General features: G+C 35.8%; 1 protein-coding gene across 14 annotated transcripts in view; it reads right to left on the reverse strand.

The window, feature by feature from the left end:
- Positions 1-15,690, reverse strand: part of LOC135207246 (1-phosphatidylinositol 4,5-bisphosphate phosphodiesterase-like) — a 712,917-nt gene that overhangs the window by 481,989 nt on the left and 215,238 nt on the right. For 7 of the 14 annotated variants that reach the window (XM_064238890.1, XM_064238883.1, XM_064238889.1 and 4 more), the window contains one exon: positions 3,883-3,970. The exons of the other annotated variants lie outside the window; for them this stretch is intronic. The gene's annotated coding sequence lies outside the window, so the exon portion shown is untranslated. The remainder of the gene's footprint in view (positions 1-3,882; positions 3,971-15,690) is intronic. 14 annotated transcript variants of the gene reach the window in all.

The raw sequence follows: 15,690 nt of genomic DNA on the forward strand, positions 1-15,690 counted from the left end.
TGTATTTGTAATTAGAATCGATATGAAACCCCCTCCACCATGCTAGCCGATTCGAGCGTTTGAACCACGCAGCCTTGTTATGAATATTTATCACATCACCGTGATTCATATAAATCATTCGAGCTACAAATGTCCTTTAATATCTAATTCGCTCTAACTCGGTAGCGTCACTGTCCGATCCTGATTTCGTTCCCCGTCCAACTGGACGGTGGTTCGATCCCATGGGGGTACGAAATTATTATCAACTAAAAAATTCCCCCTCGGTACATATATGAAAATATATCAATTCCGAGGTAGAGCGAATTAGATATTAAAGGACATTTGTAGCTCGAATGATATATGAATCACGGTGATGTGATAAATATTCATAACAAGGCTGCGTGGGTCAAACGCTCGAATCAGCTAGCATGGTGGAGGGGGTTTCATATCGATTCTAATTACAAATACAACGAGATCGGCGTTGATTTGTAATATTCAAAATCGATATAAACCTTTAGCGTCTCTGATAGCCGCTTCGTAGCGTCACTGTCCGATCCCTGATTTTCGTTCCCCGTCAACTGGACGGTGGTTCGATCCCATGGGGTACGAAATTATTATCAACTAAAAAATTCCCCCCTCGGTACATATATGAAAATATATCAATTCCGAAGGTAGAGCGAATTAGATATTCAAAGGACCATTTTGTAGCTCAAATGATATATATATATATATATATATATATATCTATATATATATATATATAATATATTCTATATATATATTACAACATATATATATATATATATATATATTATATATATGATATATATATATATATATATACACAATAATATATATGTATAGTATATATATATATATATATATATATATATATATATAATTGAGAGAGAGAGAGAGAGAGAGAGAGAGAGAGAGAGAGAGAGCGTGTGTGTATGTATATTTCAACAATTAGATTTTTTCTTCATTTTTCATTTCCCTGCTTATGATTAATAACAAAGTAGAGATATTGACACACACACACACATACTCATAAATATATCTAATCAAAGGGATCCATAACACCACCAAATATAGAAAGTAAGTACTATATTTGAGAGACTGCCATCTCTCTCTTCAGGTAGGCAAGGAATGAGAAAAGTTACAGAAAAGACTGCATTTATACCAAAATATCCATCCACAAGTAGCCGCTTGGCTAGGTCGCCCCAGTTGGTAATTTCTCTTTAATCTTCTTAAGCATTGGTTGAAGGAAGACTTTATCCCAGGCGCCCTTGGAGATGTTCATTGCCTGTTTTTGTTTAATCAAGGACGACTCTTGTATCGACATTTGCTGCTATAAATTATATGAGACAAATTCCAGTTTATTCTGTGGTTATGGTTATTTATAGGGTTAAAAATAATAGTTGAGCTCTTTTGTCCATACCTAACTGACCGTTTATGTTGTATTAATCTCTGGGGAAGTGATTTTCCTGTAAAACCGATGTAAGATTCGTATACTCCTGTGTCTTTGGGGACTGGCTTTTGTTGGGCGTTAATCAGAGATTTGGCTAGGGTATTTGGGCTGGTAAAGGCAAAAGGGTTTGACTTTCCAAGAGTCTGGGTCACCGTCTTAATTGTGTCCAGGTGTGGGATTTTTATTTCATTGTTGGACAGGATTAAGACGGTGACACAGACTTTCGGAAAATCTGACCCTTTTGCATTTGCCTACCCACGTACCCTAGCCAAATCGCTGATTAACATCCAACAAAAGCCAGTCCCCAAAGATACAGGAGTACACGAAATCCCATGCCTGGACTGTGACCAATCTTACATCGGTTTTACAAGAAAATCACTTTTCCAGAGATTAATACAACATAAACAATCAGTCAGGTATGGCCAATGAGAGCTCAGCTATTTCAAACATATAAATAACCATAACCACAAAATGAACTGGAATTTGTCACATATAATTTATAGCAGCAAATGTCGGTACAAGAGCCAGATGATAAAGTCAGCTTTGATTAAACAAAGACAGGTAATGAACATCTCAAGGGCAACCTGGGATTCAGATATCAAAGACAAAGTTTTCCTTCAACGAACGCTTAAGAAGATTAAAGAGAAATTATCAGCTGGGGTGACCTAGTTAAGCAGCTACCAGTGAATGGATCTCTTGGTATAAATACTGCCTTTTCTGTAACTTTTCTCATTTATTGCCTACCTGAAGAGAGAGAGCAGTCTCTGAAATATAGTACATACTTTCTGTATTTTGGCATTTTTTATGGGCTCCTTTTATTAGATGGAATTCTGTTGTAACAGAACATTTTTACCAGTCAACTATATATATATATATATATATATATATATATATATATATATATATATATATATATATATATATGTATATATCAATACACATACGTACATATATCTATATATACACGAATATATATATATATATATATATATATATATATATATATATATATATATATATATGAATGTGTGTATATGTGCGTATGTGTGCGTGTGTATAGTTCAAATATTAGATTTTGCTTCTAATTTTTCATTCGTAGCTTATGATTAATAAACAGGAAGAATTATTGACAAAACAGTATGTTGTTGGAAAATCGCTAAAAATTATAAATTCAAGTCACACAAGTTCTATGCTTTTCAATACTGAAAGTAAAGAGAAAGGGTCAGCAACAAAAATAATCATTTTCAATACTGAAATGTAAAGAGAAAGGGTCAGAAAAAATAATCATCATCTGATGTTAATAAAAACTGCCTTCTTCCCAAAATTCACTCATCTTCCAATCTTTTTCTTTTTCTATTTTATGGTAAAAAAAATGGTGTAAGGAGATAATGCAATGAAATCTGAAAATACCCTAAAGCATATAGAGCAGCAGCAGGTGTCGCTCTCCGTTCAAGAAACAGACGATTCAAAGAAACTATTTCATACGATTTTCAGGACCTTCACCTTGCAAAACATCTATTATGCCTTACACTTCCTATTACAACGGAAACCTTGTGCCACGCACAAGACATATCCATAGTTTCCTTATCTTTCCTTTCTGCAGCAATTCAGCCTGAATGGCCTGCTCTGTTTTCCTTTCTTTCCAGAACGACCCTTCAAATATTATCAAAAGGAACAAAAAAAAAAAAAAAAAAAAAAAAAAAAAAAAGACTGTCTAAACACGTACCAGGTTAAATGTCAAAGGAACAAAACTATCTACGACCCGTTTCCTTGGCGGCAGAAGTTGCGAGGAAACCCTGGAATAACTGTGGATGTGCAGTACGTTACTTGGAACTTTTGGGAAGACTCTTCACTTCTTCAGATATACAAAGCGTTTACATCAGCACTTTGTATCCCTTTGTTCGCTGTTGGTGTGAGGTCCATCACAGTTAGCTTAAATCAATCTAAGCAGAAAAAATCAAGAGTATCACAGAACTTTGATGTTTCTCTTTTCCAATATTGCAATTGTCTGTTAGGAGAAATAACTTCAGCAGCGTTGCTGATAACGATGTACTATTTTGGAATTGGTTGCTTTCATACCTAACTCTATACTGCCGGTATTATACGTTTTCCAAATAAATTAGTTTACATTAGATTAACGGTATCTAATGAAAGCTTACATTTGAGAGCGAGATTAAAGTTGTTTTGTCTAATAATACTCCTGGCTAATGATGGTTCATCTTCTCAGTTGGCCTTTAAATACTGCAATAAAGTGTTGAAATGTGAATAAAAAATGTGAACCTCGAGCATTTATACTTCAATCAGTTTAGCCGGTTTATAATTCATAGTTCAGTTGACTTTTTGATGCAGAGCTATCTATGTACACAATGAATGTTGATCGCATCAGGCTATGTGAACCAGAGAGCGATTTCAGCTCCAATGCCTTCGTTTACCTGCATTAGAAAGCTGTAGTCAAGAAGAACTTGCCGGGAGGTGAAAAACTTCGGTCGAGAAGGCAGTTATTTCTGTCGTCTGGATTACCTGGAAAGAAAAGAAAAATTCTTAACGTGTATTCTTTTGGCTGAATTAGTCACTGCAAAAAGTATGATACAAAGAATCTGGAAACGATTATTATCAACCTAACGCTCTTGTGTCAATTTTGTTCTGCGAAGAAAAAAGAACGTTGACCTGACCTTCCTTCAGTAAAATGACCTTTCAAATTGAGGTGCATTATGGCGTTATTTACTTACTGATCACCATTACTTGCAAAAAATAAAATGGAACGTGAAAACGTGAAAGACAAGTGATATTGTTAAAAGATATTATTTTTATACATACACACACACACACACATACACACAAATATATATATATATATAATATATATATATACATATATAGAAGATATTATTTTATACATACACATTACATATACAGTACATATATATATATATATATATATATATATATAGATTTATATATATATATATATATATATATATATATATATATATATATACATATATATACACATATATATACACTAATAGATATATATATACATATATATATATATATATATATATATATATATATATATATATAATACATATATATATATATATATATATATATATATATATATATATATATATATATGAATTTTCATTTATAAAAATGTGAATTATTTTACTTGTTTAATAATATCCTGTTCAGTATGCCTGGGAAATAACTTGCACCCATGGATTTTATAAATTGATAAATGCCTCGTCATTGGCAGGATTGAAACAGTTGTTTGTTTCAGAAACAACGATAGACATTGACCTTGACCTCTCTTGGTAGCTCAGCGGTCAAAATCACTATCTCTTGTAATTTCTAAACCACGTAACGGTTCGAATTCCGTCGGTGACGAAGCACTTATCAATTATAATTCAACTTGTGTGTACGTTATTACCAGCTACAGTGAATTAGGTATTAGACGATATTTGCGGCTTTACACTGACACACACACATATATATATATGTGTGTGTGTGTGTATACATACACTGTACTTCTATGTATACATATATGCATACATAAACGCACATGACAGACAAGAAGTATACACATAACTTTATTTATATAATAATAAAGTTCATGTGCTAAAACGTAAAGACTTGGAAAATATTTGCCCTTGACGCTCAAGCAATGTCGGTCGATTAGAAGAGAGAGAGAGAGAGAGAGAGAGAGAGAGAGAGAGAGAGAGAGAGAGAGAGAGAGAGAGAGATTTGCAGGGGACGCCACCTCAGCGAGGCAGGATTCTGATAATATGATAACAGTGATGGATGTGGGAGTAAACGGAAGGAAAAATTGGGTGGAGGTAGAGGGAAGTTGCCGGGGAGGAGGATTAACTCTACTGCTAAGTGGATAAGGGACGTCAAGAGAATCAAGATGGCAAAACAAGGCCCAAGAAAAGACACGATGGGGCCGTCCGTCCTCTTTCCTTCAACCGCACGGATTCCTTTTGAAGCATCTTGTTTCTCCTTGGGATCATAAAACATAATTGATGACGCCATTGGAGCGAAGGGAGGGAAAGATTCACGGATCTCTTGCTTATTGTGTTTTAAATTCGGCTAGAAAATCTAGGCCAATACTCGGGATTTGTAGTCAGCTTAGTCCCGAAAGGCGTCACTCGCCATTTCTTCATCGATATTAATGTTCAGATCATGGTGACACTTGTTACATTTTGCTTTGCAGTTTTATTATGATAAGGCCTAATTTTCCCTCAACAGAAGTAAATTTAAAATTCATCTGTATACTTTTTTTATCACGCAAAAGTTATTCCTGTACTGGTCATTACAAAGAAAAAATGTCAAAACTATTCACATATTTGCAACAAAGACTTGACAGCAGAATAATGAGAGAACCTCATGCAAGAAAATAACCTTATAGTCTTGATAGGAGTGAAAACATTGACCCCTTCAAAATAAAACTGATTAGTGATTGTTGATTTACAAATGAAACAATCTGCTATTAGAATAAAAAGCTATTTCTCTTGGGTAATTAAAAAAAAACTAGGAACCAAATAGCGTAAAATCTAAATCACCTAACGTAGCTTTCAGACTTTAGCATGGCTATGTGAAAGATTAACACCATAAATATGAACATTATCTTGAGTCTGCCAGATCATAATAAGGCCGAATCAAAAGAGATGAAGCGGGCAAGTAAAAACTGCTAATAAAGTGTGCTATAACTTTTACCAATGACACGTCCACAGTTGTTGCAAAACGTGGGGTGTAACGTAAAACTTCCAGTAACCACCTGGGGTCCTGGCTTCAATAGTAACGGACGCAGCCAATGAAGACACATCCGTTACCCGTATTCAGCACCAAAAACTTGGTCAACACTTTCTTCTTAGACGTATAAAACAACTATCAACCACACACGCACTTGTCCAAGTGTAAACAGAACAATTCAAACTACTTAATGACAGATCACTAAACATTGGTAAGTCATGGTCAGTGTCTTTCCTTAGATGTACTGGCAGAAAATAACCTTAAAATTTCCAACAACAGGAAGATACAATCTCGAACATTAAAAGTACCATAGCCAATCGCAATATTTATCTCGGCTGATCTTTAATTTTGACCAAATTGCACCGAAATGACTGAAGGTTCCAAGCAAGATGATATAACTGGCCTCGAAGACAAAGTAGAAATAGGAAAATTGTGGGCAGGAGAGCTGGAGGTTGTCTTGCCACTTCAGACTCATTACTAAGGAAAGAGACCAATACCACAAAAGCAACTGATTTCTAACAACTGAGGCATCACCACACTCCAGACCACTGGAGCACCTAACAGTATGGCCCTCTACATCGAAAATACTTGACTTCATAAGTGGATAAAACTTCTGGCGTTTTACATGCCCACAGATGTCCTGAGCTAGTGGATGTACTTTCAAATGCCCACGTTAAGCACGTTTTTTGTTCCTGTCGGCTGCACAGATGATTCTCTGGTTTTAAGAACTTGAGTGAGTTAACATTAACTGGAGGTCTGCATCAGCGGTCCTCTGTGACAAGAAGGTCCCTCTGAAATTGAAAGGAAAGTTTCATAGGACGGTGGTCAGACCAGCATTGTTATATGGAACAGAAACAGCAAGTATGGGGAAAACAGAGAAGAAGATGGTTGTAGCAGAAATGAAAATGTTGAGATGGATGTCGGGAGTAACAAGGGAAGATAGGATTAGAAATGAGTATATAAGAGGATCGACAAAGGTAGCTGAAATATCGAAGAAAATACAGGAAGGAAGGCTTCGATGGTATGGACACCTGTTACGAAGGGTGGAACGTCATGTTGGAAGACATGATGGAAATGGAAGTGCGGGGTAGAAGGAAGAAGGGAAGACCAAGAAAGAGATGGCGTGATTGTGTAGTGGAAGATATGGTTTTCAAAGGTATAAATGAGAACGAGGCACAGGACAGAAATCGATGGAGACGACTCATTCGCAATGGCGACCCCATATAAAAATGGGTTTAAGCTAGGAAGAAGTTAGTTAACATTAAAGAACGACATTGCCGACTAAGAATGATGACAAAGCAACCAAAGGACTTCCGGACAACTTATTCAACAATATCTCAGAACCGCCACCATGGAATCTCCTCATGCATAACATTTATGCAGTTTTTTTCTACTTGTAGTAACAGTCTCACATGCTATAGGAAAAGGCTGGTATAAGGGATTACGAATAATTTACGATGTGTGATGGAAACTGTTCCAAATATCTTAGTAGTGAAATTGCGTCAAATACTCGATTAGTGTATTCTTGAACATCTCAGCAACAAAAAAAATTTTTTTTATAAAATAATATCAATACATTCCTGGGCTACCGTATGTTGAAAAAGCTAATTGACGTTCAACAATCAATTAGCTCTTATTATTGCAAGTAAAGAGCTTTGACGAACCATCGTAAAGATTGTGATATAAAACTACAAATGATTACATACTAAATTACTGTATAATTAATGTAAAGATCTTAATAACTTATCAAACACCGAATGATTTTGGCAAATGCCAGCTCAAGAGAAGCTCAAGAGAGGCTTCCATAAATAGCTTTTTGAACAGTTGTGTATGTGTAGAGTAGATTGGTTTGTTTAATTTGTTTATTATATCAGCGTTATAGTCATTCTCTCCGTTGTTCCATTGTGGACGACCTATTCGGTAGAAACCTGCTTAGCAAGTAAGAGGCAATTTTGTGACGTTCAGTGTTTATCAGTATATCTGTCTATTTATGTCTCAGTGATGTACACTGTACGAAGATCTATGCACATGTAATTCTGTGACTGATATAATGCAAAGCATTATACCAGGGTAGAAGACCGAACATTGAAAAAAAAAATTACAGATATCCCCCCCACCCGCCTCCCTTGCTTTTTGTGCAGGACATGAAAAGCTCAAGGCCAGGTTTATGGGGCTGAAGGGGCTGAGGCAGAATGTGCATGTCGCTCATTAGCAATCCTTAACTCTCATGCGGAAAGAAAATTTCACAAGATAAAAAACATTCTGGAACAACAGACATACCTATCAGTGCAAATTAGAATTGGATTTGCAAGAACCCAGCGTACACACACACACACACACACACAACAGACATATATATATATATATATATATATTATATACTATATATATATATATATATATATATATATATATATATATATATATGATTTATGTTTATGTAGCCGTTTATGTTTTTTGAAAACAACTGAAAGGGGAACATAGAAGGTACATGGAAGTGGTAAATTGGTTAGCATATGCGATCAGTGTTTTGAGATGATTTGATAAAAAAAAATGTATACTTTGAAAGTAATAAGAAAAAGGAGGAGGACAAGTCCTAAAAAGTGTAGTATAAATGGTGGGGTGGGGAGAGGTTTTTCAAAAGATAAGCCCTAATATTCAGGCAAGATAAGAGGTGAATGGACAGCTTGCCAAGGATGGTTTGACGTTCTGCTGATGAGCTTCTGTGTAAACGTTTCAATCGAAACTGTTTAGAATGCAGAAGTAGGTGAAACCTACACGATTTCCCTAGAATTTAGAAATCTGATATGCCACTCACGGATTCTCTTCTAACCCAAACGGTCTTGACAGTAAAAGGAGACAATACCTAAGAAAAATATGACTCGTTATACCAAAGCAGTAGCTTTCAAATTCTCTCTCAAACAAAATAACACTTCCTACTGAAGTGGGCGCTCGAGCAAGAGGCTGGAGGGAAGGCGTCACTATGAAAATCTACGATTCAAAGTTCAGAAAAGAAAAGTCTTACAAACGTGATTGGTTGTTTTTTCGCCACTGATAAACAGAACGTTGAATCGATATTATTAAGCAGCAATCAATTACAAAAATCAAATCATCAGGCAGATATAACCACTTTCCTGCTTAAAACAACCAGCGTCGGTAACATGAAAGATTACAATCTTTCCTTTGGCTAAAACACGCACACACACATACATATATATATATATATATATATATATATATATATATATATATATATATATATATATACGCACTGAGATAGAAAGAAAGTGTAGAACAAGAAAGAGAAGAAGAAAAAATCGGGGCTTAAGAATAGGGGAGGTAATCCATTGTGTGAGGCTCTCATCTAGTCCTTCATCCGAGCGGCTGCTCCCTCATCTCCTCTGTAAACAGCTTCCTCCTCCTTCTCCCATCCCGACACACGCAGGCCTCGTGCACCACCATTAACTCTTTTACTTCACAAGACCAACTTGTCAATCAATCGTCCTAGTGTATTCATTAAGTTTGCATCAAGTGCAATATAGTTTCCATTATTATAGGCTGATGAAGTTTTCCTTTTTGGAGTACGAACGTTCACATAGAAACGTATGTACCATCATACTATCACAAACCGCAAGTCTCCTGTCAAGATCCAGGTAGGATTTCGAAGGTTATTTAGGAAGATCATTTCTTAAAATCAAAATATTCATCGGATAAACTTTGTATGCTGAACGAAAACATTCAGAAACTACGAACACCCAAGCCCTTTCTGTTACCAGTATCATCCATAACTTGTATAGATATAAATTATCATCGAATTTTCTTGCTAAACTAAGAAAAAAAACATGAGACATGATTACCACTGATCCGACAGATTTGCTGCCCGATGAATATTTCACAGAATTGTCGACGAAATACTAATCATAACCCATTAATAATTGTGTGCATATACATACATACATACATACATACAAACACACAGTATATATATATATATATATATATATATATATATATATATATATATATATATAGACACAACCAATTGCAGGATATTTGAAAGGAAAATTAAGAGACATCGAGCTTTCGAGACATGATTGCTCTAACCGAAATGGGAAAAGATACCTGTTCTCTTTCTGTTACTGTGATCACATCTTGAAAAATAGGCGAGAGGTAGAGATCTTAGAATTTTCATTCTTTTTTTCCTCAAAAAGCATGGTGGGGATCAAGTTTCACCTCATTTACCAAACCAAAAAAATTATTGGTTTTGCGTGGTTCACAGGGTAGAGGTGGGTTGATTTCAATACCAATTACAAATACCTGAGTTCGACATGTATGAATGTGTGTCTTTGTTGCTGGGTAAGAAGAATACGTTAGAGAAGAAATAAGTGAAATAATCTGAGTAATAAATTTTCATTTAAAATTCGCCTCTGGCTTCGGCTAAAATGAGTATCGATGCTTTCTTTAGTGTATACAGCCAACTGGGCTATGCAACTTATGTATTTTCTTCATTACGAATGCATACTGTTTGTATAACTCAGAACACATATTTCATAATTTTGAATAACATTATTATTGAAGTAAGCAGTTTCTTTAGCTCTGCTGCTGTCATTATTATCATCACTTTCCAGCGACAAAACTTATTAACTAAAAAAAATGAGACAAAAAAGGAAATAGTAGTAATGACATGGAAGCTCCAAGCCATTACCACTCCAGCTAACGTTTACGAGCTTACTTCGTGATTGCAATCCTTGCATTAACAGGGACTCAAGTGAATATCTCAGCATTAGCACCTCTTCCACCCGATATCCCCCACAACAGCAGAGCGGTAAAATAATCACTCTCAAAACTGTAATCAATGGCATTCATTATTATTATTATTGGGAAGCGGACCCTCTCTCAAGCATACTTTATTAAAAGTAATGGCTACTTCAGCAGCGTTACGCTTGTAGAGATTCTTCTCTATTTTTCGAATAGCGGCTTTTGCGGTGCTACTTAAACAGGCTAGTAGAGTGCCTAAGGAGGTCATTATCAAATACAGGGTCAAGATAGGTGCTTATATTGTAACTTATACAGATAAACTATGATATCATTAACGGCTCTCTCTCTCTCTCTCTCTCTCTCTCTCTCTCCTTAGGGCCAGTAACCTATCTATCATCATCTGTGAGTAGTGGTACCACGGAAAGGAAGACGAGCGTGACCCAAAGAGAGATGATGCCAATTTGTTCCACCATAGATGAGGTTGAATAATTCCTTTAAGTTTCCTCTTCAAGGAATTATTGTAATTCCTCTCTGTTGTATGGTAAGTTCTATTCACAGCACGATGACTCTAAACAAAAAAGGTGTAATTTTCAGTTGAACAATTTCGTCGCCATATGTTGAATTCGGTCTGTTTCTCATGGTAAGTTCGTCTACATGCATCGTCAAAACATGGCCATTCATTTGTCCTGATTTTATTACCTTTCTTGGGACATACCTTATGAAAATAGCCATCAGCATTTCATTTAACTTCATTAGATCAGGATCTGATATAGCATGTGAAATATTAAGTGTCTGACAAGCTTCAATTATGCAATCCCAACTAGCTCTAGATTTCACCCAGACAATTTTTCCAATGGTGGCATTAGCACTATACTGATTGACAGATATGGCAATGGTGCAATGATAAGAACTGCTTATATATTCACAGACCTTGGACATGACAAGAACTGGAAAATCTGTAAAAATGAGGTCTAATCTATTACCAAAAATATGTGTGGATACCTCAGTTAGCTGGACAAAATCAAAGGAAACACGGAACTCAAGAGCAGACTGGCCATGTTGATCTGTGGAATTTGAATTTAACCACTCGCTGTCCTTTGCATTGCAGTCTTAACAAATAACAAATAAAAGTTTTGGAATCCTGTGACTGAGCCATAGTATTCCTTTCCAGATGTCAGTTATATATAGAATCGTTGATATTTGGGTTGCTGTAAACGTCAAATATGTAAACATTGTAGAACTTACTGAAAATTTGAAAACAAAGAACTTCATGGCAACTGCACTCCAAATTTTTCTGATGATAAATGTGTCTCCTATATTTAGTGTATGCAGCCATACCTTGTGCATGTGGTATGTTACGAAGATAATAAAGTCAGAGCCATCAAACCCTGGGATTAAAAACGCAAACTTTGACTTGTGACTACTTACAAGAGTCTCAGATACAAATATTAAATCGTAGTTACAGGCATAACCCTCGAGATCTAGAAAATTTTACCTTTAGCACAAAATATTTGAGTAAAGTACTTTGATATTTTTCTTACTGTAATGAGTAACAGGCCAGGGTTCAACTTGATGTCTCCCAAAAGAATTAAAATTAAAAACTTAACATCAGTAGCAAAACTAATAAATACACTCATAACAACAGAAACATTGTAAACATCAACAAGAAAATAAATAACAATACCATCAACAACAACAGTATTTACATTATTTACAAAAATTATGTTGGAAATACAAATAAACGTGGCCATAGGTCATTGAAAAAAGCGCCAGTAGCAACGGGTTGACAAGATGGGGCCAGCACACCATGTAAGGCAAATAAGAAATCTGCCAAGTTTGCCACAACAACTAGGGGAGGACAGTCGGTATGGATTTAAAAATTACAAATGCTCAGAAGGAAAAATTCGGGTAAAGACAAAGGCATTTTCCAGATAATTCCCCAGGTAACTTTTGCTGTCTCATCAGGCTGTCCTACAGACTTTTGAAAAATAAAAGAAAAAAAATAGGATCAATGCCTGATTGTCCTCTCAGTCCAAGGCTGGAGAACAAGGATTGTATTCAGGGTAACCTTCTCCTAGAAGGGTTGGCTACCAAGGGTAAAGGGTCCCTTCAACCCACTGATTTGATTTTGGAGTGTCCTTCTCCTAAAAGAGTTCCCTACTAAGGTTATAAGGAGTCTGTTCTATCCTAACTTGTGTAGGCAGTGACGTCACACTCTGAAGTTACTGTTGCTAAGAAAAGCCACATTAACTCAGTATCCAGTAGGATTCAATGACACCCATTCCATTTTTTATTACAAATTATTGTGAAAATCGATTAACAGAGGAAAGGCAATGGAAAGAGCACTCAGTCAATCGAGGTTTCCTAGGAAGGTATGTCATCTTCATATTATCTTTAAAATATAAAGTGCACTAATGATAAACAAAAACATTACTACAACTACGACTACGTTGTATGATAATGAACTGACACGCATGCATGCAATATACAAGTTAAGAAATAGTATCGTGCCTTAACGTTACCTTTTTTATCATTACTGGCGTCAGCTGCAATGATCCTCTCATGATCTGCAATCTCATGCGGTTCTCTAGACATTAGAAGTATTGAACCACCTCTCTCTCTCTCTCCTCTCTCTCTCTCTCTCTCTCTCTCTCTCTCATCAACCCGCTACCGTCTCCTAACAAAAAAGGCAGCGCAGATAAAACCAAAGAAGTAAGTCCGTGAGAGCAACCATATCGGAAACCGGTAAACAAACTAGCAGGTGACCCCACAGACAAACAACTACACGAGTTACCCCAACCCAGGAATACGTCCCTAAGTGTTAGTCTTTTAGCCCAGTCAGTATTTCTATCCATAAGCCGCTTAAGGCTCGCGCTGAATGGAAACGGCCACTGCTATCTCCACCTGATTACACTTATGCCAGGTGTGTATGTGTGCCTGTATGTGAGCATTTGCCATCTACCACTATATGGTTGTTATTTCTGTTCCTTTTGATATTCATCAAGTTGATGGCGTTAGGATATCGTTAATCTGGAGACAAATAGTCTAGACCAAGGTATATAGAATAAGAGGGATATACCTTGGTCTAGACATCAAGATAAAGGTTCCCGTGCCTGCCTTGCCTAGAGTTCAGTAAAAATCGTCGCTATGATGCAGCACGTAGAAAATTATTCATATTTACCTTCACATGAAAACGTATAACGCCTAAATATATATACTGTCTAACCTTTTGTAATCTCTACATCTTTGTAAATATAAATCACTCAACTTTATCATGCCAAACAGCCTAGAAGTTCAGCAAAACAAAAAGTGACTCATTTCGTGCTACTAATCGTCAGCACTGAAAACTATAAATTGTCAATAGTTATTCACAAAATATTGGAAGCCTACGTAATTCTTTAATATCTAAACGAATCCAAAGACTTACTAAATTAAAAAAAAAAATTACTGCTGTTAATGAGTCAGACTCGGCAGGATAATAAATAAAGCTTGAACACCAAAGGCATATAAAAAGTAATATTATTTACACTGCAATAAATTTTATGTAGAAAAAATTTACTTTCCGTCGTATTTTCATTAATATCATCTATTTAAAACTATCCATATGGTCATACCACCATAAAAGAGAGAGAGAGAGAGAGAGAGAGAGATGAAATGTAGTTGTAAATAGCAAACTACTCTATTTTTCTTTAACCAGAAACCTGACAGGGGGCGCATTTAAACACTCTATAATAGTCCCATGTACTCATTGTGACTGTTTTCTGGTTGTTTTCTCGGACAGACTGAGAGAGAGAGAGAGGGGGACCTGGAGAGTACAAATAACATTATTAATAGATTACATGAATAATAGCTAAATATATAACGAAAACTTCATTAGGAACATTCGCTTAGTCGAGTCACACCGGATGCTACACACCTCAGCCTAATCAATTAACACTACGTAAAATAGAAGTAATCTATTGGTAATCATCATCTTAGAGTGCATGTTAGATAATAATAGTTGACCAGAAACTACGTTTTTTGCCAAGATACCTTATAGAATAAATAGCTAATCGTGAAATGAAAACAGCAGTTGTAAGTATGAAATAGAAAAGGACAGAAATGACTACAAAATAATAGGTATAGTTGAAAAAGTAAGCAAACATTCCTGAGAATGAGGTTTCTCTATTTAGTGATTTTCGACATCATATTCAAACAAAAGGAGAAAAAACCTAGTACGTGTCTGTGAATTTCCAAAAGATTTATTACGGGCGCAAACCCCAATCTGTGTTCGAACAGATTCACAGAAAGCCAATGACAATTACATACCGCAATTCATAAAGGTCTGAAGTCAAAGGAAAAAGAAGAATACTGCTAAACTAAATATCAAACAGTCAGAAAAGATATGAGACTTTTGAAGAAAATGAAGGCGATGATGAATAAAGCAAATAGTGTGAGCAAGCATTATAGTATCTAGGGAAAGCTGTCATTGATGCTATTTGAAGAAGGCACTTTTCTGCAGGAGGCACCAAAATCCCAACCATTCCGAACCAGACTGTTTCTCTCTCTTTCTCTTCTCTTCTCTTCTACTCATGACGCTGCCTCGCTTCATCCTTCCAAATCCACTTAAACCCTTAAATTCAACTCTTCGAAGCGACTGAGACAAAAAGGGAATACAAATCAGGTTAACTCTCGATCGTTTCTCTCAGACTATAAACTGCCAAGATATGACGAGAAACGCAGAAAGG

This window comes from Macrobrachium nipponense, chromosome 32 (genome assembly GCF_015104395.2).
Source record: "Macrobrachium nipponense isolate FS-2020 chromosome 32, ASM1510439v2, whole genome shotgun sequence".
NCBI lineage: Eukaryota > Metazoa > Arthropoda > Malacostraca > Decapoda > Palaemonidae > Macrobrachium > Macrobrachium nipponense.